The sequence below is a fragment of the Pristiophorus japonicus genome, chromosome 14 (genome assembly GCF_044704955.1).
Source record: "Pristiophorus japonicus isolate sPriJap1 chromosome 14, sPriJap1.hap1, whole genome shotgun sequence".
Taxonomy (NCBI): Eukaryota; Metazoa; Chordata; class Chondrichthyes; family Pristiophoridae; genus Pristiophorus; species Pristiophorus japonicus.
This window is the reverse complement of record NC_091990.1, coordinates 163,076,976-163,094,407: the sequence shown is the minus strand read 5'-3', so window position 1 is coordinate 163,094,407 and position 17,432 is coordinate 163,076,976. Positions and strand designations below refer to the sequence as shown.

The 17,432-nt window shown below is 49.9% G+C and overlaps 1 protein-coding gene across 1 annotated transcript in view; it reads left to right on the top strand.

Moving 5' to 3' along the window:
* The window catches only part of slc22a18 (solute carrier family 22 member 18), a 136,544-nt gene that overhangs the window by 65,587 nt on the left and 53,525 nt on the right, over nucleotides 1-17,432 (top strand). The window lies entirely within an intron of this gene.

Sequence of the window (17,432 nt, the reverse complement as noted above, 5' to 3'; positions counted from 1 at the left end):
GTGGATAACCTCACATTTATCTACATTATACTGAATTTGCCATGCGTTTGCCCACTCATCTAACCTGTCCAAGTCAGCCTGCAGGCTCTTAGCGTCCTCTTCACAGCTCACACCACCACCCAGCTTAGTGTCATCTGCAAACTTGGAGATATTACACTCAATTCCTTCATCTAAATCATTAATGTATATTATAAATAGCTGGGGTCCCAGCACTGAGCCCTGCGTCACCCCACTTGTCACTGCCTGCCATTTTGAAAAGGACCCGTTTATCCCGGCTCTCTGCTTCCTGTCTGCCAACCAGTTCTCTATGCACGTCAGTACATTACCCCCAATACCATGTGCTTCAATTTTGCACACTAATCTCTTGTGTGGAACCTTGTCAAAAGCCTTTTGAAAGTCCAAATACACCACATCCACTGGTTCTACCAGTTGCATCCTCAAAAAATTCCAGAAGATTTGTCAAGCATGATTTCCCTTTCATAAATCCATGCTGACTTGGACCGATCCTGTCACTACTTTCCAAATGCGCTGCTATTTCATCTTTAATAATTGATTCCAACTTTTTCCCCACGACTGATGTCAGGCTAACTGGTCTATAATTACCCGTTTTCTCTCTCCCTCTCTTAAAAAGTGGTGTTACATTAGCTACCCTCCAGTCCATAGGAACTGATCCAGAATCGATAGACTGTAGGAAAATGATCACCAATGCATCCACTATTTCTAGGGCCACTTCCTAAGTACTCTGGGATGTAGACTATCAGGCCCCGGGGATTTATCGGCCTTCAATCCCATCAATTTCCCTAACACAATTTCCCGCCTAATAAGGATTTCCTTCAGTTCCTCCTTCTCACTATTCCCTCGGTCCCCTAGTATTTCCGGAGGGTTATTTGTGTCTTCCTTCATGAAGACAGAACCAAACTGGTCTGCCATTTCTTTCTTCCCCATTATAAATTCACCTGAATCTGACTGCAAGGGACCTACGTTTGTCTTCACTAATCTTTTTCTCTTCACATATCTATAGGAGCTTTTGCAGTCAGTTTTTATGTTCCCAGCAAGCTTACTCTCATGTTCAATTTTCCCCCTCCGAATTAAACCCTTTGTCCTCCTCTGCTGAATTATAAAATTCTCCCAGTCCTCAGGTTTGCTGCTTTTTCTGGCCAATTTATATGCCTCTTCCTTGGATTTAACACTATCCCTAATTTCCCTTGTTAGCCACGGTTGAGACACCTTCCCCATTTTATTTTTACTCCAGACAGGGATGTACAATTGTTGAAGTTCATCCATGTGATCTTTAAATGTTTCCCATTGCCTATCCACCGTCAACCCTTTAAGTATCATTCGCCAGTCTATTCTAGCCAATTCATGTCTCATACCATCGAAGTTACCTTTGCTTAAGTTCAGGACCCTAGTCTCTGAATTAACTGTGTCACTCTCCATCTTAATCAAGAATTCTACCATATTATGGTCACTCTTCCCCAAGAGACCTCGCACAACAAGATTGCTAATTAGTCCTTTCTCATTTCACATCACCCGGTCTAGGATGGCCAGCTTTCTAGTTGGTTCCTCGACATATTGGTCTAGAGAACCATCCCTAATACACTCCAGGAAATCCTCCACCACCGCATTGCTACCAATTTGGTTCGCCCAATCTAAATGTAGATTAAAGTCGCCCATGATAACTGCTGTACCTTTATTGCACACATCCCTAATTTCTTGTTTGATGTTGTCCCCAACCTTACTACTACTGTTTGGTGGTCTGTACACAACTCCCAATAGCGTATTCTGCCCTTTGGTATTCCGTAGCTCCACCCATACCGATTCCACATCATCTAAGCTAATGTCCTTCCTTACTATTGCGTTAATTTCCTCTTCAACCAGCAACGCCACCCCACCTCCTTTTCCTTTCTGTCTATCCTTCCTAAATGTTGAATATCCCTGGATGTTGAGTTCCCAGCCTTGGTCACCCTGGAGCCATGTCTCCGTGATGCCAATTATATAATATTCGTTATTTGCTGTCTGCACAGTTAATTCGTCCACCTTATTACGAAAACTCCTCGAATTGCAACACAGAGCCTTCAGCCTTGTCTTTTTAACACACTTTGCCCCTGAAGAATTTTGCTGTAATGTGGCCCTTTTTATTTTTTGCCTTGGGTTTCTCTGCCCTCCACTTACTTTTCTTTTTTCTATCTTTTGCTTCTGCCCCCATTCTACTTCACTCTGTCTCCCTGTATAGGTTCCCCTCCCCAACAGCAGCACTAGCAAACACTCCCCCTAGTTCAGGTTGATGGCTAAGGAGCACACCACAGTCAACTTCCATCAACCTGCAACATGGGCTAGACATTCCTGAGAACCCCTCAATGCTCGATTGCTGCCCAGAAAAACTGCTAACCTTTTGCAACTAACGCTGGCAAGAATTAAGGTAAAAAATATAATCAGCGAGAAAATGGATCTTGCACCAGTATTCTCGGCGGTTTCCCCAAAGCTAGGTGAAATGGGCGGTTCTTAAAATGTTTTTAAAAATTTACACCGAGGCTGCAGTTGGGCCTCAGGAGGGGGATTTTTTTTTTAAGTTTCATTTGAAAAAAAAAGTTAAAAACACTCCCCGGATAATGTTACAGTTAATCGCCGTTTTACAATTAAAAAAAAATAAACAAAGAACCTTTAACTTACCTTTCTTTGCAGAGTACTCGCCTACCGCCCTGTTTAAGCAGCTTTCACTGGGTAGTTCCTTCGGCGATCTGGGCGGGCTTCCGTTGAGGCCAAACTTACGCCCTAGCAACTTTCTCGGCGGTTTGGTCCCGGCGAACGTTTCGAGATGTGGGCGATATCATTAGGGAGAAATTTTTGCGGGATGGTTTCTCTCTCAAAAACAGCTGTACCGCTGAGAAAACCGCCAAAAATGAAGGCGAGAGTCTCCCCATGAACTCTGTTTCTTGGGGAGCTGAGGCTGAGCCGTAGGTATTGCTAGCTTGGGTTAATTGCGGGGCAATAGCTGGCTGTACAGTGTGTTACATTGGTAATGATGATACACACAAGACACTGAATGGCTGGTTTGGAATTAATTGGAAATAATAGACAACTGGCAGTAAATTTAACGGGGTTTTCGATAACTGACAGTATGTTGCAGAGTACTCGGTGGTTGGTGGTAAATTACATACAAGATAACAAGAATTAGGATTGTATTACGCAGGGTCTACACACGAAGTGTGTATGAATGGCATTTTGGCACGGGTGGAGTTGTCATCACATTTCGCAGCCCAGTGAGATAAAAGGTCTCTTTCAGACTGCGTGCTGCTGCCTAGTTCCTGTTCACACATGCTGCCGGCTAAACACAGAGCATTTAGCGCTGAACAGGCCTCCCAACAAGTTCAAGCAAATGCCACACAGCCTGCAAAAGATTTCTAAATCACTCAGGACATGCTTGTGTTGAACTCAGTGAGCAGCTCAATTCACTCAATGGAGGAGGAGATTAATGCAGATCTTCCTTCCCCACTCTGCTCTTCCCCTCTTTTTTTCTAGACTGATCCCAGAACCTCTCCGGTACCTAACTCAAGTGGCCGTTGGTTATATAAAGCAAGCCATCAGGGTGGGCTCAGCTGTGGGGGACTCAATAGCCAAACCCGATCCTGGATCAGGAGCAGGAACCCCAGCTGATCACCCTTGCCTTGCTCAGTGGCACTGAGGCCAATTATAGCACTGCAACTGTGGCCCTGGCTCAGATGAGTTTCATCAAATCCGAAATAGTACCTTCTTAGCCTTTGTGGATCAGGGTTAATATATTTACCCACACATTTGTTGTTGGAGGCACTGATTACTAATTATTGAACCTCTCTTGTCCGGGACTCTCTTATCCGGAACCAACCCTTCTACGGCACCATTCCCGGCGCATGCGCAGAACTTCTGCCCCCACCCACCCCCAGGTTTCCCATTCCCTTTTTCGGCACAACGGTGATACCTTTCCTTTATGATAAACAGAAAATCCACACACTTACTGGAAAGAAAGTGATCAGCAGTAGCAGAAGCCCCCTCAATCTAGAACACCTTGGGGGCCCGCTTGACCCACCAACTCCTTGGGACCCGCTCGACCCACCAACTCCTCGGGACCCGCTCGGCCCACCGACTCCTCGGGGCCCACCGACTCCTCGGGGCCCACCGACTCCTCGGGACCCGCTCGGTGCACCGACTACTCGGGGCCCACCGACTCCTCAGGGCCCACCGACTCCTCGGGACCCGCTCGGCCCACCGACTCCTCGGGACCCGCTCGGCCCACCGACTCCTCGGGACCCGCTCGGCCCACCAACTCCTCGGGGCCCACCAACTCCTCGGGGCCCACCAACTCCTCGGGGCCCACCAACTCCTCGGGGCCCACCAACTCCTCGGGGCCCACCAACTCCTCGAGGCCCACCAACTCCTCGGGGCCCGCTCGACCCACCAACTCCTCGGGGCCCACTCAATCTGCCGACACCTCGGGGCCCACTTGATCCGCCACCTCGGCAGCCAACAGCCCATCGACCTCCTCCCCCCACCCGCCCCCCTGGGTCAATGACCTCCCCTCATCCGGCACAGGCCAGGTCCCGAGGGTGTCGGATAACGGAGGTTCGACCTGTATTAGCGAGCTTTAAATCAGCTGAGAAGGATAGCGAGCCCTGTTGACTCTGTGGAGACGTTTTGAAAGCAGCTTTCACTGCTCCTCTTGCCACAAAACTGCCTTTCTTTAACAATTTCCTTTGTTTTTAATTGTTTTAATTCTTTCATTTCACTATTGTTACTATTTAATTTTCTCGCTTCCTCTCCTAAAGCTGTTAACTCTAGCTGGGGTACAATTCCGTGGGCACCAAGAGGCCTTCTGTACTTTGCCAAAGTAGCCATTCATCATGTGTGAGCCTAGTGAGTATCGGCGGGCTATTGAACCAGGTAGGGCACACTGTCAGCTCAGATCCTGCCCTCGCCTGATGATGTTTCCCTTTTCTCCTTCCCCTTCCCACCACCCTGCCATGTACATATATCACTGGATAGTGATCAAGAGCAGCGATCGAGGCGGATTTTTTTTACTCCACCTCTCTCTCCTCCTCCCACCCCCTCAGCCTAAGAACCAATTGTAACACTTGAACTGTTGCCACAGCTAAGTTATGCTAACTCAACAAGGGCTCCGGATTTGAACCTGGACCTGTGTTGTTCTGGTCTGTGGACCTCAATTCCTTTACACTTAGATTTCACAGCAAGGTCTGGTTTCCCTTCATGACTCAAGTATGCTGATTGTGGCACCATCAAAGTCTCAAGACCAAATTAGTGAGCGTTTAGAAATACATGAAATGATCACATCTAACCAGTCTGCATTTGTTCGAGGACAATCTTGTTTCACAAATGCTAGAATGTTTTTGAATTGACTATAAATGAAAGGTAGGCACTAAAATTGTGGGGTTGATTTTTTTTCTCTGTTGAGCAGCTGACTGGTTGTGCATTAGTCCTGAAGGGACTATTTTGAGGGCCGGGCTTCATTAACATCGGGCTGGCAGGCTGCGGGAGGAAACCAAGCTCCCCAGGGGACTGCGTGCTGGCCCAGGCTGGAAGGAGGTAGGTCCCAGGGTTGAGCTGAGGTGTGGTCGGTGGGGGCAGCAGCGACCCGGGTTGTTTCCATGCCTTCTCCCAGCCCCACAGAAGGTGAATTAAAACTGATCCACTCAGCTTCTCTTCAGCTGGATGACCAGCTGATACTGTGGGTACGCTCCGCCCAGTACTATCCCAACATGTTCATCGAGGTCCTGCGAACATCATAGGGACCCAGATTGGCATCTTAAAAGGCCCATCACCTGATGCAGGCGGATGCTCTGGTTGCTCAGCCATGGGCCTGGGGAAGGTAGGAATGGGACAGTAAGTCATTCCCCATCACCTTTGGGGAGTTACTTCCATGTTTCTGCTGGGCAGAAGTTCTCCAAATCTTACCCATTGTATATTGAGATTTTCAGAAAGCATTAAATAAGGGGGCTGGCACTTACTCCCGCCCGAAACGGGTCACACCTTCCGCTCCCGCAATGTTTTTTCCGCCGCGTCGGATGAGGTCGCCTCTTTCGATAAATTCAGCTCTTTGTCGTTTTTTTTTTTAAGCGGACCGGAAGTCATAACGGGGGCAGAAGTGGGGTGGTGAGTACTGTAGAGGGGCAGAGTCTCCGCCACTGTCAGTCAGCAGTGCCCGACCCTGCCTTAGGAGGACTGCTACAAAAATTCTGGGGTATGTTATGAGGAAATGAATGGAAAGTTAGTTGACTGACTGGAAACAAAGGATTGCGTTAAGGAATGTTACTTAGATTGGAAAAAGGATTGGAAGTCTTGTACCCCAGGGAGCAGTGTACTTTTGTTCACAATTTATTTGAATGATTTGGACTTGGGCATAGGGAGAATGGTATTGATATTTGCCAAGTGGTGACACAGAAGTAGCGTGTTTTCCCAAACAGAGAGGAGAACTGTAAAAGTCTTCAGGAGGACAAAGATTGGTTAACAAAATGAGCAGACAGATAGCAGATTAATGCAGAACTTTGTAATAACACATTTTGAGTGGAAAAAGAAGGAATTTGAGTATACAGTCAATGGAAAGAGACTGAAAGATGTGGAGAAACAAAGAGATCAGAAGGTGCAATATCTCGGGGCCGAAATTGCCCTCCGCCCGGAAGGGGCGCACCTCCTGACCTTTCAGTGTTCTGTCCACCCCAATGCACAGAGCGGACGATGCGGGAAATTCAGCTCTTTGGATGTGGTGTCGTCAGTGAGGTGGGAGTGCGGGCAGGTCGGAAAAGCCATCGCTCCGAGTTAAAGGGGAGGGCCGCCACACGCTCTGCAGCCACTTTAGTGGCAAACACTGGTCCACCAGGGAGGGTTTCGGCCGGACCAGTGGCCTGGTACCCAAGAGGGGGATGCCTGGCTGACTGCCTGTTGGCGGCCCAGTCGAACCCGTGGCCACCATTGTCAGGCCGACCTAGCAGTTGACCGACAATTGAAATAAAATGGCGGTCGCGGCAGTGCGCCCTCCTTTTAAAGGCGGACGCGCCGCCCAGCCACAAGAAGCTTCCCGCTGGGGAAAACTGTCGGGGGCACCAAGCGGCAGCTGTCCGCTCCCGCGGGGCAATTTCCCACTCGGGGCGGAACGGGGGTCGATGGGGCGGCAACACGGACGGAGCGGAGACGTCCTTTGCCGGGAAAATCCACGAGGGCAATTTTCAAAATGGCGGCCCCTCCGCTTTGACCGAGCAGTGAGCGCTCACTGACCCGTGGACGTCACTTTGAGGCGATCACGGTTCTTATAGAAAGGGTTTTATAAATAGAAGCTTAGAGTACAAGAACAAATAGGAAATAATACATTTCTACAAGGTTATGGGCTGTAGTTAGAGTACGGTGTACAATTTTGGATACTGCTTTATCGAAAGAACATTAAAAGCTATAGAGAGCATGCAGTGTAGATTCACCAGGATGTTACCAGCGATGAGAAACTATAATTATGAGGAGAGAGTTGAGATATTGGGACTAAGAGAAGGCTTAGAATAGTGATAGTGAATAGAGATTAAAAAATTCCTGTAGTAAGTGAGTGAATGATGAAGAGTCATCAATTTAAAATTGTCACTGAGAGAGTGGGGTTAGCGAAGATGTTTACACAGAAAGTTGTTGAAACGTGGATTGCTTTGACATGGAGTAATTGAGACAGGGGCCATTGCATCTTTTAAAGGAAAAGTGGACAAATATTTGAACTGGAGGAAGATGCAGTGCTGTGGGGCAAGAGTGAGGAAGTGGGAGTAGTTTTGGATTGCTATAATAAACAGTTGACACAGACAGGGTACACCGCATGGTCTCCTCCTGTACTGTAAACCTCTATGGTGCTGCAGTTCTCTGTAACATGAAGCGGGTGGGTCAACTCGGAATGGAACAAGTGGGTGTAAGCATGATTGACTGAAAACATCATTTCTTTTCTTTGTGTTCAAAATACTGTTACTTTTAGAAACAGGGTTTGTGTTTTGTGACAACACGGAGGTGTTGGGAGTGGAGACATGCCTCGTTTTGTCTGCGGAGCAGCTCGCAGGTCATTGTGTGCATGTTTGGGCTTGCACTGTCTGATGGCTGCTCGGTTAGTTGTTGGGTTTGAGGAGGAAGTGGTAGGTCCTGTACCTGGCCTGCATATAATTAGCTCCAGAAGGTTGGTGTCAATACTCAACCACTTCCTGGCATTTATGTACTAAACAGCAGGAGTATTTTTAAATGATAGGAAACTGGCAGACAGGACTGTTTATCCTTTCTGTGGTGTTTTGATATTTTTTTTAAATCCTCTTGAGCCTGCTGTTTCCTTCCTGAATGTGACTTTTTCGCAAAATAATATTATGTTTTCTTACTCCCTTCCTCTATCATTGGGATACGGTTCCAGGAGAATTCTGCTGACCCCAGGCCCAAGTGAGCTTTCTTCATGTAAAGCTCAGGCTGTTGGCAGGCTATTCTACCCTGACAGGGGTGGTGGTAAAAACGGGGACTTCTGTCTATGTAATATGATTTTAGATAGTATTGCTTAATTCAAATTAATAAAAATGGCTTCAGCCGTGGGAATATATGGATGAAGTTTTGATTTTTCTGTGGCAAAGTTGGTATATAGATGGCCATTGTTTTCAGTCCCCGCCACAAACTCCGTTCCCGAGCCACTGACTCCGTTCCTCTCCCCAACTTCTGTCTGAGGCTGAACCACACTGTTCGCAACCTTGGTGTCATATTTGACTCTGAAATGAGCTTTCGAACACACATCCGCAGCATAACTAAAACCACCTATTTCCACCTACGTAACATCGCCCGTCTCCGCCCCTGCCTCAGCTCATCTGCTGCTGAAGCTCTCATCCATGCCTTTGTTACCTCTAGGCTTGACTATTCCAACGCACTCCTGGCTGACCTCCAACATTCTACCCTACGTAAACTAGAGGTGATCCAAAACTTGGCTACCCATGTCCTAACTCGCACCAAGTCCCATTCGCCCATCACCCCTGTGCTCGCTAACCTACATTAGCTTCCGGTTAAGCAATGCCTCGATTTCAAAATTCTCATCCCGCCATGGCCCTCGCCCCTCCCTATCTCTGTACTCTCCTCCAGCCTCACAGCCCCAAGTTGGCTGCGCTCCTCTAATTCTGCCCTCTTGAGCCTCCCTGATTATAATCACTCAACCATTGGTGGCCGTGCCTTCTGTTGCCTGGACCCTAAGCTCTGGAACTCCCTGCCTAAACCTGTCCGCCTTTCTACCTCCCTTTCCTTCTTCAAGATGCTCCTTAAAATCTTAATTTTAGCAGCAGGCGATAATAAGCGCCGGTGATCGGGAAATTGATTTTTGCCGCTCTGAGGGAATAGCAGTGCTAAATCAAACACGGCACACATCTCTTAGGGCAATAGTATCGCCACGCACAGCGCTCCCCTTGGCACTAATCAGTTTCAGCTGTGCTCGTGTCCAGACCCATGCGGGCTCCAACTGGAGGTTTAAGGGGAGGGGCTGTGATGCTACACAGCCTCAAACTCACCATTCCGTCTCTGCTGTTGGTGTTGAAGGAGCAGCATGGTTGCTCAGGGACCGAGACTGCGCACCGTGCGCTTTAGCAACGACGCCCTTCAGGCTCTTGTGGAGGCGGTGGAGAGGCAACGTGCCTCCATGTTTCCTGAGAAGGCCAATGCCAGGCGCCTGTGGAGGGAGGTATCGCAATACGTGTCTGGCAGGAGCATGATTGACAGGACAGCGATGCAATGTCGCAAGAAGTTTAATGACCTGACTCGGGTGGTCAGGGTGAGTACATTCTTCCACAACCTCTGCATGCCACAATGTCGAGGCAATTATTTGTAGACACTAGAACGTGCCACAACTCAGCACTCTCACACACAATGTGTCCACCAACTAAAGGTCACATCCACAGCTCAGCAATTGCATACGTTAACAGCTATTCAACTACGGTATGCACATGTGACAACCACATAGCTGCACTCTCAATTAAAGGCTTTTTTAAACTCTTGCAGGCCAAACTAACTAGAGGGGAGCAAGACAGGACAGGGGGCGGTGAGGCAATCCTGAGGTCCCTCACTGACCCAGAATAAAGAGTCAGGAGATCCTCGGCCCACAAGTGGTAGGAGCTGCAGCACGCAGCCATGCCGACCCACATGGGGACAATACTGGTGCATTCCTCACCCACCCCCATGAGGACAGTACTGGTATATTCCTCACCCATCCCCCCATGGGGACAGTACTGGTACGTTCCTCACTCACCCACCCCCCCCCATGGGGACAGTATTGGTACGTTCCTCACCCACCCCCCCCATGGGGACAGTACTGGTACGTTCCTCACCCACCCACATGGGGACAGTACTGGTACGTTCCTCACCCACCCCCCCCCCCCCCCCCCCCATGGGGACAGTACTGGTACGTTCCTCACCCACCCACATGGGGACAGTACTGGTACGTTCCTCACCCACCCATATGGGGACAGTACTGGTACGTTCCTCACCCACCCCCCCCCCCACCATGGGGACAGTACTGGTACGTTCCTCACCCACCCACATGGGGACAGTACTGGTACGTTCCTCACCCACCCCCCCCCCCATGGGGACAGTACTGGTACGTTCCTCACCCACCCACATGGGGACAGTACTGGTACGTTCCTCACCCACCCCCCCATGGGGACAGTACTGGTACGTTCCTCATCCACTCCCCCTCCCCCCCCCCCCCCCATGGGGACAGTACTGGTACGTTCCTCATCCACCCCTCCCCCATGGGGACAGTACTGGTACGTTCCTCACCCACCCCCCAATGGGGACAGTACTGGTACGTTCCTCACCCACCCACCCATGGGGACAGTACTGGTACGTTCCTCACCCACCCACCCATGGGGACAGTACTGGTACGTTCCTCACCCACCCCCCAATGGGGACAGTACTGGTACGTTCCTCACCCACCCCCCATGGGGACAGTACTGGTATGTTCCACACGCCTCCCTCTCCTCACACGCCACTTCCCCCTCAGACCTTTCCCATTTTGCATTAAAGTGTAGTGTCTCCATGCCCACCCCCTCTCCTGAACTGAAGCACACTCTTGGCCTTTATGCTGTCAGATGATGAGCCAGTGCAGCAGCAGCCTGTCCCTCAGCCCCCCAGTGAGGGAGACACGGCCGAAGGACAGGAGACCCCAGCTCAGACACAGTCTCCTCAGCAAGCTGCCCCCGACTCTGGGGAGATGACATTGGTGGAGGAGGCAATATTCCTGGAGTTCGAGGAGGGTGATGCTCCGGGACCCAGCAGTGTGCAGTAACACCACGGGGCACGGGGAGCTCGAGGGCCTGCACCCCGGAGGGTGAGTTCGCGCACGTTCTGCTCAGCAGGACTCTGCTGAGGACCACAATGTGGAAGCTTTGGCCAGACAGTCAGCGGGCATGCACAGCGAGCTTCTGGGTGCTATAGCAACGGCGCCCAAGAGCATGGGTGCACTTGCTGGGGGTTTGGAGGAGTCCGCCTCTAGCATTGCGCGTGTCTCCCAGCACATCTTCCAGCCCACCCTTGGCAGCTTGCAAAGGATGGTGGGCTCGCAGAGAGACGGTGGGGACCCGGACCTCATGCCGCGTGTCATGGGTGGGATGGCAGCACTATTTCAGCGCCGGCCGAAACCACACAACAGCTTACTGCTGTAATGGAGTCAGTGCTTGGTAGCATCCCATCGCAGACTGCTCCCGTGCAGACTCCGCCCGCTCCCGTACGGACTCCGCCCACTCCCGTGCAGACTTCGCCCACTCTGATACAGACTCGGATTGATGCCACACAAGCACTGACTGCTGCCGTCATTTCTGGGTTTCCCCGCAGTCCAACGGGGATCCCATGGTCCCTCGAACAAGGATGACTTGCTTTCACAAGAGTTCACAGATGTTTCAGTGAAGGACCTGATATTCCAGTTTTTAACTCCAATTGAAGGGGTGGAAGATGCCTGTGCGTGGATTTTTTGAACGTGTGGTGACCATTGCACACCAGCCACCTGTGGTCACACACCAACTGAACATTCACAGAGTGGTAGCCTTTGCAGTTACGGAACAACTCTGCGTTGTGATGAGGTGCAACATGGGTGCAGTCAATGGCGCCCTGAACCATGGGGAAGCCCGCTATACTTGCAAATCCACACGAGCATTCCTGCTGCTTCTCCCTGGACATGCTCCATGAGATGTAGTCCCTTCTCCTGCTGTACAGAGCATCTGTTACATGCTGGATACAGCAATGCACTTCGAATTGGGAAATGTTTGTTATATCCCCTGCTGTAGCCGAGAAGAAGCCACCAGCATAGAAATTGAGAGCCACTGTGACCTTAACTGCCGCTGAGAGTGAAGTGGTCCTCCTGATATGAGGCTCGAGGTCTTGGGGCAGCAGGTGGCACAGGTCGGTGACCAGTTCCTTGCTGAAGCGTAGCCTTCTAAGGCATTGCTTCTGGAAAACCCTGGGAGGGTAAAGCTTCCTGTTGCAACGTCTGCGTGCCATCTCCCTGCCTCTGGCCACATTTGGCATGGTCGGTCTCTGGAGCTGCTGCCCTAAAGTAGCTGCCGGATGCCAAGGTGTATTGCCAGCACAGCCCCCATGACTGAGTGAAAGCACCAGGTCCAAAAGTAGTGCGAAATGCTAATGAACAAACTGTAACAACAGAAACAAAGCAACTCAGTTCACAATCTGAAAGCATTCAAAACGATCTCTGGGAAGGTAGCAATTGTTCTGACCTCCCAATGACCCGGTTGCTCATTGCTTTATATATCACCGCGGTGACACCAATACCATTTGTGAGCGCTTGGTTTTGCTGGCGTGATTAGCGCCGAGCAGTAAATGCAACAAAAATAATCAATATTGTGATCGGGGCACTAGCGGGGCGTTGCACACTCATTGACTTCACGGTCTCAGAATTCCCTGGTGCTAAGTTGGCAAGCAGCGCTAATATCGCGGCACCCGGGCGATAAGCCTTTAGCGTCCCAGTAGCGCCCTTCACCAACGCTAACGGGTGGCACTAATCGATTCAATTTCTCGCCCAAAGGAATCAGGCAAGCTTGACCATAGTGGGTGTCTCAAAGGGAGCCACTCTGTTGCTGGATAGAACTAGTCAGAGTGAATTGGCAACATGATTTTCTCTCAAAGTCTTTTCATCAATTTTGCTATTGCATCTGTATGACCAAAGATGTGGAGGAACAATGTTACAGAGGAATGGTAACCATCGGAGGCGAGTAGGGCGTAAAGTGCCTGACAGAAGATGTTTAGTGGCATGCAGTTGATTATCCACCAGCTTAGTGTGTGGTAAGTAAACCCAAACAGCAGCACAATATTCCACAATTGAACAGCAAAGAGCGAGAGTAGATGAGCCTAGAGTGAAGAAATTCGCTCCCCAGGTAGAGTTGGCAGGTTTGGTTGTTAGGTTAATTCAGGGTTTGACTTTCTCAGCAGTTTTCAGGAGATGATTTTTGTAGTTTAGTGACCAGTCATGGGTTACGCACAAGTAAACAGGTGAGCATGGTGTTTCATAAGTTGACCATTTAGGATGTCAGTGAGTTCACGAAAGACAGAGGACACGTCTTTGTGGTTGAAGACGCCAATTCAGGCTGTACTCCGCCGTAAGTTTCATATCATTAGTAAGTGTGGTTTCCAGGTGAAAAGTCAGCAGGTCATTTATCTCATTGCTGTTTGTGAGATCCTGCTGTGTGCCAATTGGTAGTCCTCCCACTATTTATTGGGGACTTGGCCTGGATGGTGTTGCATGGAGCAGTCCTGCGCAATAGGTTTTTAAGTCGGTTCACGGACTCCCAGGCCGCCTGCAATTTCTGCGGTCTGGAGGAATCCGTATTCCACATCTATGTTGAGTGTGCGAGGTTGCAGCCCCTGTTCCATTATTTGAAGGGGCTGCTCCTCAAATTCTGGTTGCACTTCAGTCCCACGCTCCTGATCTTTGGGCACCCTGTGTGGAGGGGAGCGGGCAGGTCAGAAGGCCTCCTCGTAGGACTGCTCCTGGGCATGGCCAAGGGGGCCATCAGCCGGTCCAGGCAGCGGGCGGTCGAGGGGGTCATTCAGCTCGACTGCCTGCCTCTCTTCCGCGGTTACATCCGAGCCAGGGTGTCCCTGGAGATGGAGCACGCGGTGTCCACTGGTACGCTCGCGGCCTTCCGTGAGAGGTGGGCGCCGGAGGAACTGGAGTGCATCATCACCCCCGGCAACCAAATTTTAGTTTGACCGTTTAATGTCTAAAGTTCAATTTGTTTAAGTTTGTTGGTTTTAGTGTCCCCCTTTAATCAGGGGGCACTTGTATTAAAGTTTGCAACAAAATAGTTGTGTGCCAATTGGTTGCCTATAACAGTTCATAAAATAATTCATTGGCTACAAAGTATGGGAGATTCCAAGGATGTGAAAGGTACTATATAAATGCAAATTCTTTCTCTCTTTATGGTTTTTAAAACATTGATGAACTAAGATGAGACGAATGAACATTCTCATCTTTAATCATCATCATAGGCAGTCCCTCAGGGCCGAGGATGAACTCATTTTAAACGGTGGAAGATGCCTGTGCGTGGATTTTTTAACGTGGGGTGGCCGTTGCACACCAGCCATCACACGGGCTTTGACAGAGCTAGGTCTTGGTCCAGTGGCAAGGGGATCCAAGATGACTGAAGACCAGGCTCCACCACATGTGCCAATACACACACACAAACTCAAACATACTCCTACTGTCCTCCTTCCTGCCTCATTAATCATCCGATGGCCAAAACCTGTATCTTTTCCATCAAAATCTTTTCTTCCTGTTCGACTGTTAACTTATTATATATGAGTTTCCACTGTGTATTTTAAAAAGGTTTCTCGTGTGCCTTGTTTAACTTTATGCCATATAGACCAGAAGCTCCCAGGTTTCAGCCGGGGACTGTGCTGAATTGGCCAGAACAGCTTACAATTGACTGCAGTGCCTTTGGGGTAGGGAAGAGAGAAATTAGCCAGGGTCCTACTCCTGAGTGCTGTTCAATGGGCTTTGCTGGAAAGTACATGTGCATGATGGTTGGTTGAGCACAGGATTAAGCTCAACTTATTGGTCTCCAATAATATATAGTCTACTGACACTCAGTGTCTGGACTCAAACATGAAAAATAGCCACTTAGCAGAGTCGGTGCCTTCAAGAGAGAAGGAAAAAAATGTATCCGCTTATTAACTTGACTGCACCAGAGTCTGGGGGGCCGAAATAGTCCTCCTCCCCAAATGGGCTGCACTTACCGTTTTGAAAATGTTCTGTCTGCCCCAATGCGTGGGGCGGATAATCCGCCAAAATTCAGGACTTTTTTTTCCGGTCGGAGCAGTGTTGCAGTCGTCAGCGGGGTGGAAGTGCGGGCGGGTCGGAACGGCCGTCGCTCCAAGTCATCAGCGGCGCGTTGATGATGTCAGCGCATCACTGATGATGTCAGAATGAGGCGTCACAACATCCCTCCCCTTCTGTTAAAGGGGAGGGCCGCTGTGAACTCTGCAGCCACTTTAGTGACGAACACTGGGTCACCAGGGAGGGTTTCGGCTGGGCCAGTGGCCCGGCACCCAAGAGGGGGTGCCAGGCTGCCTGTTGGCGGCCCGGCTGAACCCATGGACATAATTGTCAGCCCGATCTGGCAATTGGCCAACAATAAAAAATGAAATTGAGTCGCTGGCAGCGTGACCTCCCCTTTAAGGGCGGACGCGCCGCCCAGCCACAGACCGTTCCACGCTGGGGAAAGCGCTCAGTGCCACCGACCGGTGATGGCGCTGCTCCGGGGGGGCAATTTCCCATGGTGGGAGGGGGGGGGGGGTGGTAAGGGGCTGGCGCCTGCCCGACACAACGGGAAAACGAGCGGTGTGGTAACCTGTTCCCGCCGCTTCCGGTCCGGGGGCAATTTCAGTCAGCTTGGCCCATCCGTCCGCCCCCGGTGGTAAGGCCTCTCCGATCCATTCCCACCTCTTAGAGGTGGTCATGGAGCTTACGGAAGGATGCAATTTTGGCCCCCGGATGTTTTATGTATGTACAAACTCCTTGGGCAGTGTAGGTGGACTTAAAGTTTATTGACAGACTTCATTACTGAGAACTGGGCTGTCAGTAAAGTGTTGACTCTTGATGGCGTACAAGTTCATGGGTACCAGTAGCCCTGTAGTACCTCACCGAAGTGAGTATTATTCATGTGTAAGCACAGACTGAGTATTCGAAGGCTTTACAACCATGTAAGGTATCACATCTAAACTCCATCCTATTCTCAACTGATCAACGGATTTGAGTATAGGAGCAGGGAGGTCTTACTGCAGTTGTACAGGGCCTTGGTGAGGCCACACCTTGAGTATTGTGTGCAGTTTTGGTCTCCTAATCTGAGGAAGGACATTCTTGCTATTGAGGGAGTGCAGCGAAGGTTCACCAGACTGATTCCAGGGATGGCAGGGCTGACATATGAGGAGAGACTGGATCGACTAGGCTTATATTCACTGGAATTTAGAAAAATGAGAGGGGATCTCATAGAAGCACATAAAATTCTGACGGGACTGGACAGGTTAGATGCAGGAAGAATGTTTCCGATGTTGGGGAAGTCCAGAACCAGGGGTCACAGTCTAAGGATAAGGGGTAAGCCATTTTGGACCGCGATGAGGAGTAACTTCTTCACTCAGAAAATTGTGAACCTGTGGAATTCTCTACCACAGAAAGTTGTTGAGGCCAGTTCGTTAGATATATTCAAAAGGGAGTTAGATGTGGCCCTTACGGCTAAAGAGATCAAGGGGTATGGAGAGAAAGCAGGAATGGGGTACTGAAGATCAGCCATGATCTTATTGAATGGTGGTGCAGGCTCGAAGGGCCGAATGGCCTACTCCACCTATTTTCTATGTTTCATACATATACATTCCAGTGGGAATAGTATAATTTCTGGTCTTAACATATCATGTAATAAAACAGGGAGCAAATTGGTCTAATTGTATACCAGAACTGCTGAACTAAAGCTAACTCCTACTTTTAATCTATAAATTCTTTTGAATCGAAGACTTTCAATTGAAACTGATTATATTACTTTCAAATGTATACAATAACAACACAGGTGTGACATCCAAAATCCGGAGTTCCAGAATCCAGAACGTTCCGGGTTCCGGAATCCAGACACCGGGTCGATCTGTGGCGGGGTCGTCCGGAAAATGTTCCAAAGTCTGAACTCCCCAGCCACCCGACCTCTGGCCTGACCTCTGGCCGCCCGATCTCCCCCCGTCTCGTCCCAACCTCCCCCTGTCTCAGTCCGACCTCTGGCCACCTGACCTTGCCTCGCCCCGACCTCCCCGCCTCCCCCAGACCTCCCTGACCTCGGACGTCACACCTGTACTACATAAAACGTATGAGTAATGCATATTGTGCAAATATGCACCTAGGCTGGTTTCAGACCATATACAATGGG